This window comes from Alligator sinensis, unplaced genomic scaffold (assembly GCF_000455745.1).
Source record: "Alligator sinensis unplaced genomic scaffold, ASM45574v1 scaffold1298_1, whole genome shotgun sequence".
NCBI lineage: Eukaryota > Metazoa > Chordata > Crocodylia > Alligatoridae > Alligator > Alligator sinensis.
In genome coordinates this window covers 1,328,051-1,346,510 of record NW_005842192.1, presented here as the reverse complement: position 1 = coordinate 1,346,510, position 18,460 = coordinate 1,328,051, and the positions used below count along the sequence as shown (strand labels likewise).

Genomic DNA, 18,460 nt, shown 5'->3' with positions numbered 1-18,460 from the left:
GTAAATTGGAGCAACTCCACTGACTTCGACACAACTGTGTTGATTTTCCCCAGCTTGGCATCTGCCCTTCAAGTTCAAACACTCGTTATCAGGCTACAAAAACTCCTTCATCCAAGCCAAGTTACAAATGCTTTGCTCATTTAATATTTCTCCAGAGTTCAAGCTCTCCACACTCCTTTTGCTGCTGTTCTCTGAACCCTTTCCAATTTGTCAGCCATTCTCTGAACTGAATGTGACTTTCTAGGTGTGGTTCAACAAGAACTATCCAGAGATGATCCATGATCTTTCAGCACTGTAACATGAAGCCCTGTCACATCCAGCCCAGGATGGCCTGAATAAATCTTGCAATTAAATTTATCCAACAGGGAAATTTTAAAAAAAAATCTATCTGGTAGGTCTGGGCTCTGGCAGGGGTGAAGAATGCCAGACCAAGGAGAACAATGCATGCTGGCACGGCGTCCAACACAATGGTAATTTGATTCACATGCTCTGGGACTTGCCCTTGGGCAAGGGAATGCCAGGACGCAGCGGTAGAACAGAACAAGTTCTTGGAAATGACACGTAAATGATCCCCAATTGCGGTGATGAGAGGAGTTTAATGAACTGCATGGCATAGAAAGCCATCACAGGGAGTGGTAAATGGTGTTGAGTTTAATGGTAGTGAAAGGAAAGTTGCCAGTTCCTTAGAGAGGGAAGCTATGTGGGTATTTTTCAGTTATAGATTGATGCAGAAGGAAGGAAAGTTAGAAAACAGGGAGAAAGTGGAGTCCATCTTAAAGGGAAATATCCTGCCGCATCTTAATTTTACCAAGACATTCAGTGTAAGATAAATCATAGGCTAAAACAAATGTAAATTCATGAATCCTCCCATTAAGGCTCAGTTATAAGGTTGAGGTGGTATAAAAGGGACCTTAAGAAAAATAACAATCACAGTGAATACCCAACACTTTTATAGTACTTTTTATCAGTAAATCTTGAAGGAGGCCAATGTTATCAACAGGGCTCCTGGGTTTCTCTGATTTTAAAAAATCCCCAATTTTCAGTTTAAAAAAACCCCAAAACCCACATTTTTCCCTGATTAAAATGAAACACCACTATCTCTATATCTAACTGGTGTTTCATTTTAATCGTGGAAAAATGAAGATTTTGGGTGGGTTTGGTTTTTTTGTAAAGCAAAAATTGGTGATTTTTTTTTTTAATCAGAGAAATATAGGATCCCTGGTTATCAATCAAATTTTATAAATGAGGCATCTGAAGCATGGGGAAGTGAAGTGACTTGGCGAAGGTCACCCAGAAGGCCAATCACCTGCAGGAAATAGAAACCAGGTGCCCCAAGTTTCCATCCGGTGCACTCTTTGCTATTCACTCGTGCCAATTAAAAGCAGGCTCCGGGCCTTTGAAGGAATATGTTAGGGACAGGACTGACCCAATCACATATATTAACTTTTATAAGAACTACAACTTAACTGGTGAGGGGCATGGAGATGGTCCTTCTCTTACATCCACTCAGAAACCAAGCCCTGCCCGCTGGAAATGCCAGCATGAGAAGTTGTTCTCAATACATTGTGCAAATGTTTGCTATACAATCACACGTGCTTTGTTGTGTTCTTTGGCTTCTCCTCAGCAGGTTTTGTGTGGACCCACAGCTCTTCAGAGACCAAAACAGGCATGAAGGACGCAACTGGAGCCCTGAGAGGAACAATGAAGAATCTGTACTTGCCTTCCCAGAAGAAAAACTTCTAAAAAGAGGGGGAAAAACATCATAAAAATAAATTATTTCTCTGAGGTTTCCCATTGGACAATATAATTGTGCCACTGGCCCAGACTCTGGCAGGAATTTATGACATAAGTCTCTTTTTAATCAGAATTTGCATGTTTGATTTCTCCAGTGTGTGATTCAGCAAAGCCCAGCCTACAGGATGAAGTGCATGGAAAGTCCTAGACATGGCAGCTCTGATCCATGTAGTCCATCACTTGAGCAAGAATGGTTCCCCAGAGAAGTCACTCCCCTGCACTGGAGTGAATGCTTTGAAAAGACTGCTTTTAGTCATGCCTGGTACACCCACCATTTTGAATGAGAAGAGCAAGTAGGAGTCAGAATCCTGCCTAATGCTCTCTGGGGTTCACAGATTAGGCAGCTCAATGCCTAAATCGCACGAGAGGCCTGACACTTGGAGTATATCCCAGCAGACAGTGTGCTTCCCTAGGAAGTCAGAGATCCAGGTTCTAGGTCCTCTTCAGCCTGTGGGGTTTAAACCTACCTGTCCCACTTCCCCAGCAAGTGCACTAACCACCAACCTATGGACTGAGCAAGGTTGAGGGACCCCTTCACCCTTCCTCTTGAAGCTGGTCCCTCAGGCAGCCAAAAGGGGCGAGAAGGAGAGCAAGGCAGAGCCTGGCTCCATCGCATAGCTATGAGAACGCTTTTCTGGAAGAAACTGTGGATTATGGCCTTGGAAGTGCTTCTGCTTCTGCCCCTGAGTGTGATTTTTCAAGGCACTCAACTGCCATGAACTTCCAACATGCTTTGCACGCCCAAGTGCTTTAGGCCTTTGAAGACTTTCCCTTATGTCTTGCAGACTAAGGTAGACAATTGTTCCCTGGGTTCTGACTTAGTGTACATTCCTGATACATGGGTTCACAGTAGGGACCATCCCTCATAAATATTTGGAAGCCAGCTAATACATAGCTAAGCTGTCCTCCATGGAGGACAGAAAAAGGAGCAATGGTCTAGAGTTGCAGCAAGGGAATTTTAGGTTGGATATTAGGAAAAACCTTCTCACTAGGAGGGTGGTAAAGCACTGGAATGGGTTACCTAGAAAGATGGTGGACTCTCCATGCTTGGAGGTTTTTAAGACCTGGCTAGACAAAGCCTTGTCTTGCATAATCCAGCTGGGGCTGGTCCTGCTTGGAGAAGGGGGTTGGACTAGATGTGACCTCCTGAGGTCCCTTCCCACCCTAATTTTCTCTGATTCTATAATGGATGCAAATAACAAATGCATAATCATTGTCATCATCATTTTGTACAATGCAAGTATGTTCTTCTCAGGGTGAGTCCTGAAATCTGTTTTCTCTCAGTGACTTTTGCATGTTTAATATTCAGCTCTGGTTGAAATAAATACATGTTCCCACATTTCCATCAGCCATTCATGAGATGACTTTCATGTTGTGGAGGGACAGGGGTCATTTTTTGGGACACACCAGATTGTACTGTGTAACAAGCATTTGACAGTGGAATGTCGATGGCACACATGAAAAAATTGCTTAAGATGATGCAGTCAGCTGCCCTAGGAAATTCTTTTGTACATATACTTTCCTAGGTGAGGAAAATTTTAAGTGCTTACTAAAAGCATCTGAAGGAGCCACTGAGTGATATTTTCTAAGGTAATTGTATTACCCTCATTGTTGTAACATGAGGGAAACAAAGGGTCTTGAGTGACTGAAAGAGATTGGCTTGTTTTGCCTACCAAATGAAGGGCAAAAAGGATAGGATTGCTCTCAATATACGTATCGAGAGGAAAAAGAGTTGTTCAGTCTAGAGACCACATTGGTTCAAGAACAGTTGGGTATCGAGTATAATTAAGTTCAGGCTAGAAGTGAGAAGAACATTCCTCATAATCAGAGAAATGATGTTCTGGACAACAGGAAGTGAGGCAAGAAAGCAAACAGTTTTTAAAACTAAGCTTGGTCAGTTCAAGAGTAGGATCGCACGATTCCTTACAGTAGTCAGTAGACTTGGCTTCATCACCAGTCGGCTCCTTCCATGTGCTACGCAACTCGTTCATCATCCCAACACCTTAGGGTTGCTATCATCCACCTTTACAGATGAGAAGCTGAGTCACAGAAGGATGAAAGCCCTGGTTGCCAAAGAGGTTGAGACACCTAAGTCCCTACAGCCCTGTCTAGATGGATTTCACGGCATTCGCATGAGCACTCATCTATTCCCGGTCCCCACGTGCCAAACAGAAGTGAGGCAGCGAGACCATCCCTTACCACCAGTCTCAGGATCTGTCACTGGTGCACTTGTGGGAGTAAGGGAAGGCCAGGGCACCTCTACTGCCTTATTTCTGGGTTTGGCCCATGCAGAGAAGACCTGAAGATGTAGCACAGACATGTCCATGGTCAGGTAGAGTCTTTTCTTTTTTGGGTCGAGCAGAGACTTGAACTCAGCTCTTTTCTCTTCCAGGCTAGGCCAACCACCCTCTCACCGAGCTTCTTCTCCAATTTACCAGTGTAAGGAATATCCTTACACCCATCCTGCCTATAGACTGATCAATTTACAAGCTGTCCAAATCACAAGCTGTCCATTTTGTGCAGTAGTTACCTGTCCACTAGGGGCTGGGTTATAAAACATGGTTATAGGGAGGAGGACATTTTAAGACTTTTATTGTCCTGGATTGAAAGCACGAGCAATTCCAAGTCTTCACCTGAGACACGTAGCAAAGCAAAGGAAGGTGTTTCTCTTTGGAGATCTGTTTTATTATGAGCAGTCTTCCAGCCAAGTATAATTTTCAAGGTCCGTTAACAACTGAATAATTGGGACACAATAGATTGAATGGCTCATCCTTTAGAGAATCTAGTAGTGAGGAAAGCCTAGCCATGAATAATTGCAAAGCAGAACCAGCTACCCTCTCTTCCAGTTGATTTCCTTGGGCCAGTTCCCTAAGCAACTGGCACCGGATGCCAATGCTTTGGCTTTCAAGTCATTATTCAGTTGTTAACAGTAGGCAAGAGACACATTAGCCCTGTCTACACAGTAAAACTACCATCCCTGGCAGCTGTGCTCTCAGGCACATTATACTGCTCCTGATGGGGTGCTGCTTAAATGGAGAGCAGGATAATCACATCTAAATGGCTCTTGAGAGGGGCTCACCCGTGCTGCTGAGTGACAATCATCCTGCCACGCGCTGGTGAGCTCCCTGTGGCATCAGGCTGAACAAAATAACATTGACAAATTATAGTGTGAAGTGAAAAGGACTCTGTTCATAGAATTATAGTGTCATAGAAAATTGAGGTTGGGAGGGAGCTCCGGAGGTCACATCTAGTGCAACCCCTGCTCCAAGCAGGACCAGCCCCAACTACATCATCCCAGCCAAGGCTTTGTATGCTGGGTCTTAAAAAGTCTCCAAAGATGGAGACTCCACCACCTCTCTGGGTAACTTGTTCCTGTGCTTTCCTGCCCTGCTAGTGAGAAAGTTTTTCCTAATATCCAACCTAATCTTCCCTTGCTGCAACTTGAGACCATTGCTCCTTGTTCTCTCATCTGCCCCCACTGAGAACAGTTGAGTTACACTGGTGGCACTGGATTTGGACCCAGCCCCTATACCTTTGTTCCAGGTGAGCACAACCGTCAGACCGACCACACCTGCCCCTTGATAGGAGGCGAGTTTATTGATCCAGAGTGATAACAAAAAAGCAACAATACAAGCAATCAGGCAACTCTATATCTACCAGTCCTAGGGTTGTCGTCAAAGTCAAAGTACATCTGATCAGGATGCAAGCTTCACTTCTGAGGCTCTCTCTCTTCGGTGTCAGCAGTCTGGAGGTGGGATGCTGAGGCCCACAGTCCCCCTCCAGTGGGGTGCATGAGATGGGCTGGTCATATGCCCTTGGTCCATGGTGGCCTCAGGGACCCGGGGGATGGGGATAGGGACCCCTCTGAGGGAGAAGGAGGAATGGGAGAGACTCTGTTAATCTGAAGTCTCTGCTATTATATTCTCCTTCCCCCTTGATGACTCCTGATGACTTCATGGCTATCTCTGGTTGGCTGTCTCCCTGTGGGCACACTCCCACGTAGCCTTCCAGGCCTTCTCCTAATTTGGTCGGCTCCCCCAAAACTGGGACTTAGGCCCCGCTCTGCTCTGGGGCCTTGTAGCTGTTGCCACTTATCCCATGTTACAAGCAGTATGGTACATACTTCCTTGGTTCCCAGGCTGTTTTCTAGGCTGTGCGCCCTTGTTGTGTTACACAACCTATCTGACTTGAAGGCAGTGATCTCGTGTTACGGCATGCACCCCCTCCCCCCCAATTCTCAGACTGTGTCCATCCATTGGCCTTGTTGTGCTAGACAGCCTGTCTGCTTCCAAGGCTGGGATAAACATTGTGTGGTAGACTCAATCTCTTAGAAATCCAATTAACCTCTGCTACCCATCTTGAACCCTTATAATGCATATATCTATACCTATAAGCCAATTCCCCTAAAAAAAAACAGACCTTTAAATGCCATTTCTAAGCCAACAACACCAGGCCAGAATCTGGCCTCAAGTTCCTTCAAATCTTCAGCAGTTAGTTCACTCAGTATAGTCCAAGCATATCAAGCCTGCAGCCCTGGATGCACCACAACAGGGCAGTATGGATTCCTATTTGACATCTCTGGGTTTATCTTGAGAAACATGTTTGCACATCTACCATTGCTAATATAGTGTGGCACCCCACCGCACCCTTGAAAGGATCTCAAGGCACCCCAGGGTGCTATGGCACCCTAAGGGAGAATTCCTCATATAACCTGAGCCAGTGGATGTGTTCTTCTCTCCTGCCAAATAGGCTGGAGTGGAAGGGGAGCAGTGGGATACTTTACCACAAAGGAGCTCTGAGTGTGAAGCTCACAGGAAAAGAGTCCACTGATTCTACGGCACAGACAAAGCTGGCTGGTTTAGCTGCCAGCAAAGTACTTCCCATGAGCATTGACGTGATGATCATTAGACATCAACTTCATTTGGGCCGGACGCATTATGGATGTCTAATCCCAACTCTCAAAGCAAATTTTGTTCTCCCAGTTCAGTCAAGGCACACACTCTATAGAAGGGCAGAGGATGCACTTCAAGGAAGTCCTCAAGGCCAATTTCAAAAAATGAAACATCACTATCAACTCTTGGGAGATTGTTGCCCAGGACTGCCCCAAACAGAGGAAGACTCTGCTGCAAGAAATCTTACAATTACAACAGAAGATGGAAACGGGAGAGCAGCAGGAGCAGCATGTCACAGACCAAACCAAGAACCACCCACCCTGCACAGAAACACGTGCCCAAGCTGCAGCAGAATCTGTCGATCCTAGATAGGCCTCATCAACCATCTTCGGTCCCATGGATAAGACAGTCGTGGAAGATAATCGTCCTCGACTGCAAGGGATTGCTGCTGCTGCTGATGATGAATGATGCACTAGGAGCTAACACAGGCGCACACACTGAGTACACAGAGCTCCAGAACAAAGCAATAGGCCTGCTTAATTCATTTAAAGTTGTGCTTTTATCATGGACATTGATAGGATCAGGCAAATGGCTTATTTTTCTGCATGATTTAAGTGTTTGCCTGCATTACTGCTGAGTGTCTTACGGGGTTTAGTCTGTACATCAGTGTCAAGGTGATTTTGTCACCGGGGGGATGGTTAAAGCATTTAAACATAAGCTTGTAGGTTCTATCCCTTCCCCCTATTCTTTTGTTTTGTTTTGTCTATTTAGACTGCAAGTTTTTTGGGGAGGCACCAGCCCATATTCTGTATTTTCTTCCAGGTGCCACCATAATAAATATAATTAATATTTTTTTTCTTCAAAAAGAAGTGCAAGGGATAGCTCCATCACACAGTGCATGCATCTACATGTGCTATTAATGTGTCTAAATAAACTCCAGTATAGTCTGTGTCTGAGTTTATTGCTCCCAGGTGTAGCATTTACACATGCACCTGAGACAGCAGCACATGGAGCCAGGGCAGTGCAACCCAGCTCTCACAGGGCTGGGGGCGGGGGGAAGGGGAGGGGAGAGGGGTCAGCCTGCCAACCCAGAGGTACTCTGCCCCAGTTCAGCATGCTGCGGAGGGGCTGAATGGGGCACAAGGGATCTACAGTGTGGGGCTAACCGGTAGGCAGCCCCTGCATTGGAGCACCCTCATGCCCCAGCCATCCCTGGTCACTGTCTACACATGTGTTTTGGCACATTTAATACTCCACCATAGGATAGTACTTCTGTTGGGCAGTACTATCCTCCAATGGAATTCATTAGTTTACTTTGGACTAATAGTCCCGCACCTATAGACGGTGATGCTTTACTGCGGAGCAAATTAATCATCTCCACAGTAAAGTGAACATGTAGATGCCCCCTCTAAGTATCAGCTTGGAGAAAGGCTTGACTGACAGTCCCTCTTTCATTTATGTATAGTGGTGGAAGCAGAGGTGAGATCAGTTCAGAGACAAAATGAAGCAGAAATGAGTAACCAAGGAGAATTAACCACTGAAAGAATTACCCTCCGCACGTGGTGGGCTCTTTCCCATGTGAAGTCTCTTTGTCAACATGGACTGTCCTTCAAAAGAGATACTGGAGCTGTCTTTAAAAAAAGATACCAGAGCTTAAACAAGTTAGGGACTTGTTATAGGAATCACTGAGTGATATGCTTTGGCCTGGACTATGCAGGAGTTCGGTGTGGATGACCACAACTCTTCACAATCCCTGAATCTAAATAAAAGTATATTCCATTCCCTTCATTTGGCCATTTCTGTATCTAAGTCTCCAAGTGCCCTGTGAGCAGGATAGTCATGTCCATCCCTGTTATAGCTACTCATGAGTTCAATTTACCTGAGTATTGGCAAGCACCCAATAAACCTCAAGTTGACTTCCATGTGCCTAACATGCAAATCAACTTGTGGACAAATTGTAGAGAGTCCAGCACAGGGCAACAAAAATGGGAACTGAGCTTATTTAGTCTTCAGAACAGATGACTGATGGAGGATTTAATAGCAGCCTTCAACTCTGATGGTGGGTTGCAAAGAGGATGGAGCTGGACTGTTCTCAGTGGGGGCAGATGACAGGAAAAGGAGCAATGGGCTCAAGTCATATTAAGGGAGGTTTAGGTTAGATATCAGAAAAAAACCTCTTTCACTATAATGGCAGTGAAGCACTGGAACAAGTTACCCAGAGAGGTGGTGGAGCCTCCATCCCTGAAGGTTTTAAGACACAGCTAGACAAAGCCTTGACTGGGATGGTCCGGTTGGGGCTGGTCCTGCGTTGAGCAAGGCGTTCGACTAGATGTGACCTCCTGAAGTCCCTTCCAACCCCAATTTTCTTTGATTCTATCATCTTATGACATCATACAACATTTTATAGCCTCCTTGTCAAAATTTGGTACAATTCTTTCATACCATTGTAGAAGAAAAGATTATCACTCAAGCCTCATACAAGATCCTGACCCAGCCTGGATACAGATTAAATTAAATCCTTCCTCAACATTTAGGGGGACACTATCTTCCTTAAGGCATTTTTTGAAGAGGATGAGCAGCTTGCACACACAAGGTTTGGATAAATGTTTATAAAAGTCAACAGGGGAAGCCTTCTAGGTCAGGCACAGTTGACTTCAAAGCATTGGCAAGGACTGATGTTGTGAATGGGACATCTAAGTGCTCCTGATAAGCCACAGAAAGTCAGGGTCCTGCTAGATTAGCAGAGAAAGGTTACCAGGATTTTGTGTGAAGGGGAAGAATCAGACTTGTATCCTCTTCTGTAACACTTAAAGAGTTGTTTGTTGATGTCTCTGGGTGTGGTGCATGATATATTATATTTTCTTGGACAGCCATGAAAGCCTCACCAGCTGCTTCTTGCTAAAGACCTTATGCTAGAAATCTGGTCGACTCCTCCCAAGACTCCCAGAAGGCTCGTTTTAACAGAACGAGTCCAAACTTGGCTTGAATCTTGTTCAGCTTATTGTACTGGTACCTGCTTCTGGTCAGGCGGCTTAAGGGTTTGGGGACAGAGCTTTTGGCTTGTTCTTAGGTTGATACTCTGACTTTTCTCTTTTTCACTTGCTTTCTCTCTTTTTGGCCATAACTGAACTGCTAACTCTGCTTCCAAGTTGCTTCTATGAAAGGGTTTTAACAGTTCCCAAAGTAATTTGCTAGAGGATTTTGAAGTGCCTCAGAAGTGAATTTAAGCAAAATTATGAATTATTTTATTTAACTATGAATTATAGTTATAAGCAAAACAAAATGTTGGGGGGCAAAAGGTATGCTTTCTGGGTTGGAGAGGGGCTCACTATAACTACTGAGCTCCTGGTGGGTGTCAGCACTGTTCAGAATGTGATCTGGACGTACCTATCAAATCACTCCTGATGCAGTGTCAGTGACACCGAGACAGTGATAGGAACAGGGCAGATATACAGAGCAATTTGAAGCTGGACCAAAGCAAGTAAAATCATTTTAACACAACCAAATGCAAAGGTATTCACCACCAGGTCCCCCCTCAGCCTCCTCTTGTGGAGGCCGGACAGGTTCAGGTCCCATCGCCTCTCCTTGTAGGGTCTGTCCTGCTGCCCCTGGTCATGCGGGTGGTCCTCCTCTGGACCCTCTCCATGCTGGCCACATCCCTCCTGAAGTGCAGCGCCCAGCACTGGATGTAGTACTCCAACTGCGGCCCGACCAGTGTCGCATAGAGGGGGAGGATCACCTCCTTGGACCTGCTTGAGATGCATCTGTGGACGCATGACAAGGTGCGGTTGGCCTTCCTGACCGCGTCCTCACATTGGCGGCCCATGTTCATCTTGGAGTCAATAATAACTCCAAAATCTTTTTCTGCCGCCATGCTTTCGAAAAGGGAGTTCCCCAGCCTGTAGGTATGCTGCTGGTTCCCACTGCCTAAGTGCAGCACCCTGCACTTGTCAGTATTGAATCCCATCCCATTTTCATCAGCCCACCCCTGTCACCTGTCCAGGTCCCGCTGTAATCTGTGCTTCCCTTCTAGTGTGCCCACTTCACCCCAAATCCTGGTGTTGTCTGCGAATTTAAACAGGCTGCTCTTCACCCCCTCGTCCAAGTCACTAATAAAGAAATTGAACATTGCGGGCCCAAGGACCGAGCCCTGGGGGACCCCACTGCCCACATCCCTCCAGGTTGAATATGACCCGTCCACCACCACTCTCTGAGTACAACCCATCAGCCAATTTGTAATCCATCTGACTGTGTAGGCATCAATTCCAGAGTCACCTGGCTTTTTAATAAAAATGGGGTGGGAGACAGTGTCAAAGGCCTTCCTGAAGTCCAGAAAGACTACATCCACCGCAACACCTGCGTCCAATGATTTTGTGACCTGATCGTAAGAGGAAATCAGGTTAGTCTGACAGAACCTGCCCCTAATGAAACCATGCTGGTTGCCCATGAGCTTCATCCCCAATGCCGGCCCATCACAGATGTGCTCCTTGATAATCTTCTTAAAGAGCTTCCCCAGGATTGAAGTAAGACTAATGGGCCTATAGTTGCCCGGGTCCTCTCTCTTCCCTTTTTTAAAGATGAGGACCACATTGGCCCTCTTTCAGTAGTTTGACACCTGGCCAGAGCACCACGAGCGCTCGTAAAGCCATGCCAAGGGCCCAGCAATAACCCCTGCTAGCTCCCTCAACACCCTGGGGTGGAGAGCATCTGGACCTGCTGATTTGAACAAGTCCAGCCCCTCCAGAAGTTCTCTTACCCGGTCCTCCCTGACACTAGGCCTAGCAGAGTTTCTCCTGAGTCCATCCTGAATCTAGGTAGGGGAGTCCCAGTCCCTGCACAAGAAAATAGAGGCAAAAAAATTGTTAAAGAGGTCTGCTTTCTCCTCTGATGCAACCACCAGATTGCCAAGCATATTATGCAGGGGCCCCACATTACCCAGTGCCTTCTTCATGCTCCCTTTGTATTTTAAAAGAACTTTTTGTTATCCTTGATCCTTGATGCTAGCCCTAGTTCTGCATCTGCCTTATCTTTCCTAACAGCCCCCCTACAGACCTGAGCGGTGGAGGTATACTCCTCTTTGGTGATAGTCCCTCCCTTCCACTGGGTGTATGCCTCCTTTTTGGCAATCAGGCGTTCCCAAATGCCCTTTGCTTCTCATTGGGATTGTCACCCCTTGGGCTATGAGTATCATCTCCTTAACGAACAACCACACATCTTTTGTACCCAGTTCCCCTACTCTCCAGTGCCTCTCCCACTAATCTCTGCAACTCATTGAAGTTGGACCTCTTGAAGTCAAGAGCTACTGCCTTGCTGCCAGCCCTTGACACCCTGCGCTGGATGGTGAATTCCAGCAAGTCATGTTTGCTGGTGCCCAGGTGGTCAAGGACCTGGAGTCCCCTCACCAGGTCGTCACCTGTGGCCAGGACCAGGTCCAGCTGGGCTTTCCCCCTGGTGGGACTGTGTACCTCCTGAGTTAGATGGAGGTCCTGTATTTCAGCAAGGAACCTTCATGAGTGGTGAGACCTGGCTGACTGCTCCTCCCAGCAGATGTCTGGGTAGTTTAGATCACCCATGACAACTACATCCGTTGCCTTAAGTGCCTCTGCAAGCTGACCCAAGAATTCACGGTCCAGCTCTTCCCCTTGGTTGGGAGGTCTGTAGTAGACCCCCATTGTTAAGTCTCTTTCCCCATGACCCCCCGTATCCTGACCCAGAGCACTTCAGCCTGCCCCTTCTCTGACTCAGTGCTATTTGTTGAGGACGTGTATTGCTCTTTGACGTACAGTGCCACACCCCTGCCTTTCCTCCCCGTTCTATCCCACCTGTATAGTCTATAGACCCTAGTCGTGGGATAAATCCCACCAGTTTTCTGTGAGCCCCACTATGTCCGGGTTTGAACTAGCTATCCACAGGGCGAGTTCCTCCTGCTTATTCCCCTAGGGACCATTTGACTGCAGTGGAAGTCAATGTGATTTAGTCAGCTTGAAATTAAGCCCTTAGGTGGCTGCTATTACCTTGTAGGAAATGTTGGAGCACATCAAGGCTGATTCCAATGCTGCTTTCCATCGCGACCATTTATTTGCATTGCAGTAGACCCTCCAGGGCACATCTGAGCTCTGAACTCCTTTACAAAGTGCTATCCAGACACAGACATGCCTTGGCTCAGAGAAGTTCAGTAGACAAAGCAAGAAAAGGGTAACAGAGGCACAGAGATCCCTCCAAGGCCACCCAGCAAGTCAGTGGCTGTGTCATGACCACTCTAATGACTACACTATTAACCCTATCTATAGGATCCATGCTGTTTAGTGGAGAAACTCCCCTGACTTCCTTAAGGTTACTGGAGGAAATACCAACCTGCCGCAGAAATATATTGTCAGCGACTCTACAATCCCCCAGCTAGGATTTGACCTACTGAGAAAGTTTGGTCCTCCCTGAATAACACCTGGACACTTCACGGAAAATGTGGACACCTACTCAATAAATGGAAAATCAAAGAGAGTCTGGGTTGCGATTGTGGTGCATTTTTTTCAGCCAGTGCAACACATTGTGAAAAATTGCCCATTTAGACAGCAGAGACTCCCCATGCCTGAAGAAGGGTGACTGCACCCGAAAACTTGCCAAGAACTTTTTTCCAACTATTCAGTTGGTCTAAGAAAAGATATCATATCTACTCAAAGAACCTTGACTGCCTATTGCTCAATTAGGTCACTTAATGGTGATCTAAAATCAATTACCCCGAAGCCATCAAATGGTTAGCAAATTTAGATATTCATCTATGAATGTTGTCATACAAAATGAGAGAGAGAGACTGGAAGAAAAGAGGAGAATCAGGCCTCTATCAAAAGCATGTTGCCTCACAGAATCAGGGCCCATCAAGGGAATAGGCAGCTCCTACAGATATCCGATGAAGTCCAAAATAAGTCCAAAATCCTCATTGGAAAATGGCTTCTAAATCAGTCTTAATTTTCTTCTCCTGTACAGGGGCCATGCAGGTCTGCCTTAATCCCACTGGCAATCTGAACAGCTGTAATTAAAATTATATTACTTGTTTGGCCCTGGGTCAGCAGTAATCATATCAATGTGTGTCATAAGAGGTAGAATCATTTTATAGCTAATTCTCAGGAGACTCAATTAAATTGAAAACCTAATTTCTCATTCTCTGCTCCCACTTTCCTCTTCCTCAGAGCTGTATGGATTGATTTTCTCCGTGATCAGAGGTGTGCCAGGTATTTTACAAAGAATGGAGTTTCCTTGCTCAGAATACTAATAATATGCACTGGACAAAATCTGCATTTGCAGAGAGACGTCCATATTTGGGGAGATAGGAGAGGGTTACACTGCCAAGACTTTATGCCATCTGAATTAGTCCCATTCATTTTTTTATCCTATTGCCATGGTATTTGTCGTGCAGATAATGCTGTAATTGTTATGCTTTGTGGTGGGTGGGGGATAGGGAGGGGTGATTGTATTTCATCTTTAAATATCTAGCCAGTTGCTGAAGACAGCTGCCATTTTGTTCTTAGTTCAGATCCAGAGTGAGTCTCACCCACTGCGCTCTCTTTCCTAAGGACTTCTGTTCTTTCTGGTTTGTATATTTGCCCTTGCTCTTAGAAAACAATCAAGCAAAAAGGGGCAGAGAAAGCCAATGGCCATTTTCTACAGGTAGGAAACTACCAGTATCTAGACATGGTAGATAGACTAATGGATAACTGTAATATGTATTGGGCCAGATCCTTTACTGATATCAACTGGCATAACTCCATTGATGAAAATGGTGCTGCACTAATTTATAGCATCACAGAAAATGAGGGTGGGAAAGGACCTCAGGAGGTCACATCTAGTCCAACCCCCTGCTCAAAGCAGGACCAGCCCCAACTACATCATCCCAGCCAGGGCTTTGTCTAGCCAGGTCTTAAACACCTCCAAGGATGGAGATTGCATCACCTCTCGGGGTAACCTGTTCTAGTGCTTTACCACCCTCCTAGTGAGAGAGTTTTTCCTAATATCCAACCTCAACTTCCCTTGCTGAAATGTGAGCCCATTGCTCCTTGTCCTGCCATCTGCCTGCACTGAGAACAATCCAGCTCCATCCTCTTTGGATCCACCCTTCAGCCTCTTCATATTAAAAGGCTGCCCATGACCTGAAGAATCAATTATCCAAATAGACAAGTCCAGCAAAGAAAGGGAGAAAAACCCTTTTTCCATCCATGTCAGGACCTCAAGTAGAGACTTCAGGCAGACGTTGTTTGCCAGGTGTCGCACAGGGAATTGGTGCTGGCCTTTTCTACCCAAGGGTGATCTTCACCTTCTATGCAGGGAAAAGAAAGCACTTTTCCTGGGAATTAGAAAAGGGTGATTGGCATCTTTCTGGTACCCAAGAAAGACCTCACCCATAGAGCAAGTTCAAATGTTTTTATTGCATTGTAAAGCATATTTGGGACTGACTCATCAAACCTTGTACTACAGAGCATTAAACACGCGCCATTATACATGAAATACAAAATTAAATTAAACAACCTTAGTCATTTTCATGCCTTTCCATTGGCACTGATTGCCTTTAATAGTTCTGCCATCCCCTTTAAAGAGGCAACACACATATATTTCTAAAGGTCAGACCTTTTTACATTTCTAAAACTCAGACAGACTGTCATAACTCCTGGAGAATAGGAACTGCAAAGTGCAGGACAGCTAAAAATGAAAGTTCTCACATTATAATTGCATTTACAGTCTCTCTTCACCATGTTAGTGGAGAGCAAGATGTGGAAACAGGTTTTAAAATAACCCTCAAGCAACTTCTGTCCTGCTAGCTTTATGACTTCATCTATCTATCTATCTATCTATCTTCCACTGACACTCTCCTAGTGTCATTCCCTGAATGCCTCCAGGAAGATCCATGCAGGTCATTGGGGCTTGGCCTTGCATGGTTTGAGAGGAGTTAGCACAGGAGGAAGGCTTCAGTCCCTCTACAAGACCTTCAGCCATGATGCCTAGAAGAAAATGGCCAATGAAGCATGGCTGGTTGAAGCTCAAGCAGGGTTTAACACTGCTATGTACTTTCAAAATGCACTCAGCAGCATCCTAGGACTGAACACAGTTTGAGACACGCACTGTTATTTATAATGCAAGCATTCACTAATATCAAGGCTCCAAACACACAGCAGAAGAGAAACCTCAGAGAGCATAACCCCAAAAGGGAAAGGGCCAGAGGGATGGCGCTGCCTTAACCCAGATTCATAGCACTGGGGAAACATGGTGCTGTGGGTTGAGCACTAGGCCTGAAATTGGGAGACCAGTATTTCATTCCCTTCTTTGCCACCGATTCCCTGTGCCGTGTTGGGCAAATCACATTATCTCTCTGCATCAGTTTGAATGCTGCAGGCTGGAAAGACAAGAGCCCCTCTCCTCCCCCAAGGCACTTGCTAGTATCCCTGTGTTGTTCCTAACCCTTATCAGGATGTGCTCTGATTGCAGCCTCCCTGCTCCTTCCCCTCCCTGTGGCATTGTGTTTCAATTTAGATTATAATCACTTGGGGCCATGGATTATGTAGCCAATGGGGTTTTCATAAGACCCAGCACAACAGGTCCCTAATCCTGCCCATAGCCTTTAGAGCATCACCACAATAAAAATAATAGGCCTCGACTGTGCTGTGGGAGCCACGATACTCTTAGAAGAGATGTGAGCTGAGCAGGCAATGCAAATGCTACTCAAATAATGCTTCCAAAAGGTGCACGGGAATTGAGTTAAGGAGTATCTTCTGAACCTGCCTAGCCTTATCCAGTCTTTTGGGCACATGGGAGTCAAATGTTTCCACCAAGTGAGTCTCACACCAGCCCATGGAAGCCTGATCCAAATGCCATTGTAGTCATGGCATTTGGATCACATGCCTAATCCATTGGGAAAGACTCCCTTTTTCCCAATGGATTAGACTGTAAATGAATAACCTGGGGAATATCAAGCTGTTGCGCAGTGTTCAGCATTGCAGAAACCCTGTAGGCATTAACTGAAGAGCTATTTCTGTTGATGTTATTGTCCCTGAGAGGCACTTTCACAGATATAAATGCATCCAAAGGTTTTACAAAAAAAGCAAAACATAGGAGCCCATTAGAGCAAAGTGCTTCTCCTCCTCATCTCTGCCCCCTAATTACCAAGGCTCTTAGCTCTCCCATTCCATATGGCCAAAAGGTACTTCAAGGATTTGCTCCATCAGAATTAGCTGGTCATTTTGAAGTGATTTAAAGGCCTTGTCACATGTTCACATGAGACAGTTACAAATCATTGTAACGCTGTGATGCATTAAATTTAGTATGTGCGAAACGACTTGAAAGTGTGTCTGCTTGCATTTTCACTCTGCTTAGTAAGTTGAACATGTGACACCACTAAGAATAGCTTTCAGTATGATAAGCTGTTATGCTGGCCACAATACAATGGTTGATTGGTCATTAATAGCTCCCAACCCCATTTCCATTTTTCAGCAATTATTCCTTGGAGGTCCTGACAGGCAAGTCTGAGGGGGAAAGGAGTCTAGAAGGGCTGACTGTACTTTAAGGAGGCTCTCTTAAGGGTAGAAAAGCAAGCTATCCCGATGTGATGGAAGAACATGAAGTGCAGCAGAAAACCAACCTGGCTAGACAACAATCTTTGTTATGAGTTGAAACTCAAAAATTAATCCTATAACAAATAGAAACTTGGTCCCAGTACTAGGGAAGAGTATAAGAGTAGCGTATGGACATACAGGGAGAAAATCAGGAAGGCCAAGGCACAATTGAAGATGTAACTGGCAAGGGACATAAAAGACAATAAAAAGAGGTTCTACAAGTATGTCAAATGTAAAGGGAACACCAGAGAAACCAGAGGTCCCTTAGGGAATGTGGAAGGCAATCTAGTTGCAGAGAAGGCTGAACTATTTAATGCGTTTTTTTACATTCAATTTTCACAAATAGAAGCAGCTGCTAGATGATGAGTGCAGTTGGCAGCAAAGATAAGGAAGGAGACAAGCAACCCAGAATAATAGCAGAAAAGGTTAGGGATTACTTAGAAAAGCTAGATGCTTTCAAGTCAGCAGAGCTGGATGGGATGCACCTGCGGGTACCGAAGAATTGACTGAGGTTATTTCAGAGCCATTGACTATCCTCTTGAGACCTCATGGAGGTCATGGAAGACTGGAAAAGGGCAGGACAGACACTTGGCTGGGATGGTTTATCAGGGATGATCCAGCCTGGGAAGAGGCATGGGGATCAGGCTGCCTACAGAATGACTTCGTGGGGTCCCCTTCCAGACCTCCTATGATCCTATGATCATCTTTCCATGGGTCCAACCCAACAGCTGTGCTAGAGCAAGTGGATTTAAGCATGAAAAATGACATTGGATTCCGTGAGCTTTGGATCAGGTCTGTAATGATTCCCTGTGAAGTCAGTGTGGCACGGATATAAGTTCTGGTGGTGTCCTTGGTGTCTCCTGCCCTCTTCCTATGGCACACTGGAGCTTCTGAGATCTGGAGGGGAAAAAGGAGTGACATCTGTACAAAAGGTCCCGGTTTGTTGTAGAAAGTCATGGCCTGGTTTGTCACTTATCAGGTTTTGGTGTGTGGGAGAAGGTGCAGAATAGGTGCTCTCCATGGCACGAGTGCCTGGGATTGCTGGGGCCTAGTCTCCCTCACCAGATGGCTCCTGATGGTATTTTGTCTTCAAGAGGCTCTTCATTTCCAGCTACTGAAATCTCAGCCCAAGTGAGGCATCCTTGTTCCCAGATAGTGGCATGGGGATTGTGAGGTACA

At 45.7% G+C, this 18,460-nt stretch overlaps 1 long non-coding RNA gene across 1 annotated transcript in view; it reads right to left on the bottom strand.

Moving 5' to 3' along the window:
* Nucleotides 1-5,464: 5,464 nt before the first annotated feature.
* LOC112550743 overlaps nt 5,465-18,460 on the bottom strand; it is a 46,632-nt gene continuing 33,636 nt past the window's right edge. The window contains exon 3 of the long non-coding RNA XR_003094714.1: nt 5,465-5,658. This is a non-coding gene — a long non-coding RNA (uncharacterized LOC112550743). The remainder of the gene's footprint in view (nt 5,659-18,460) is intronic.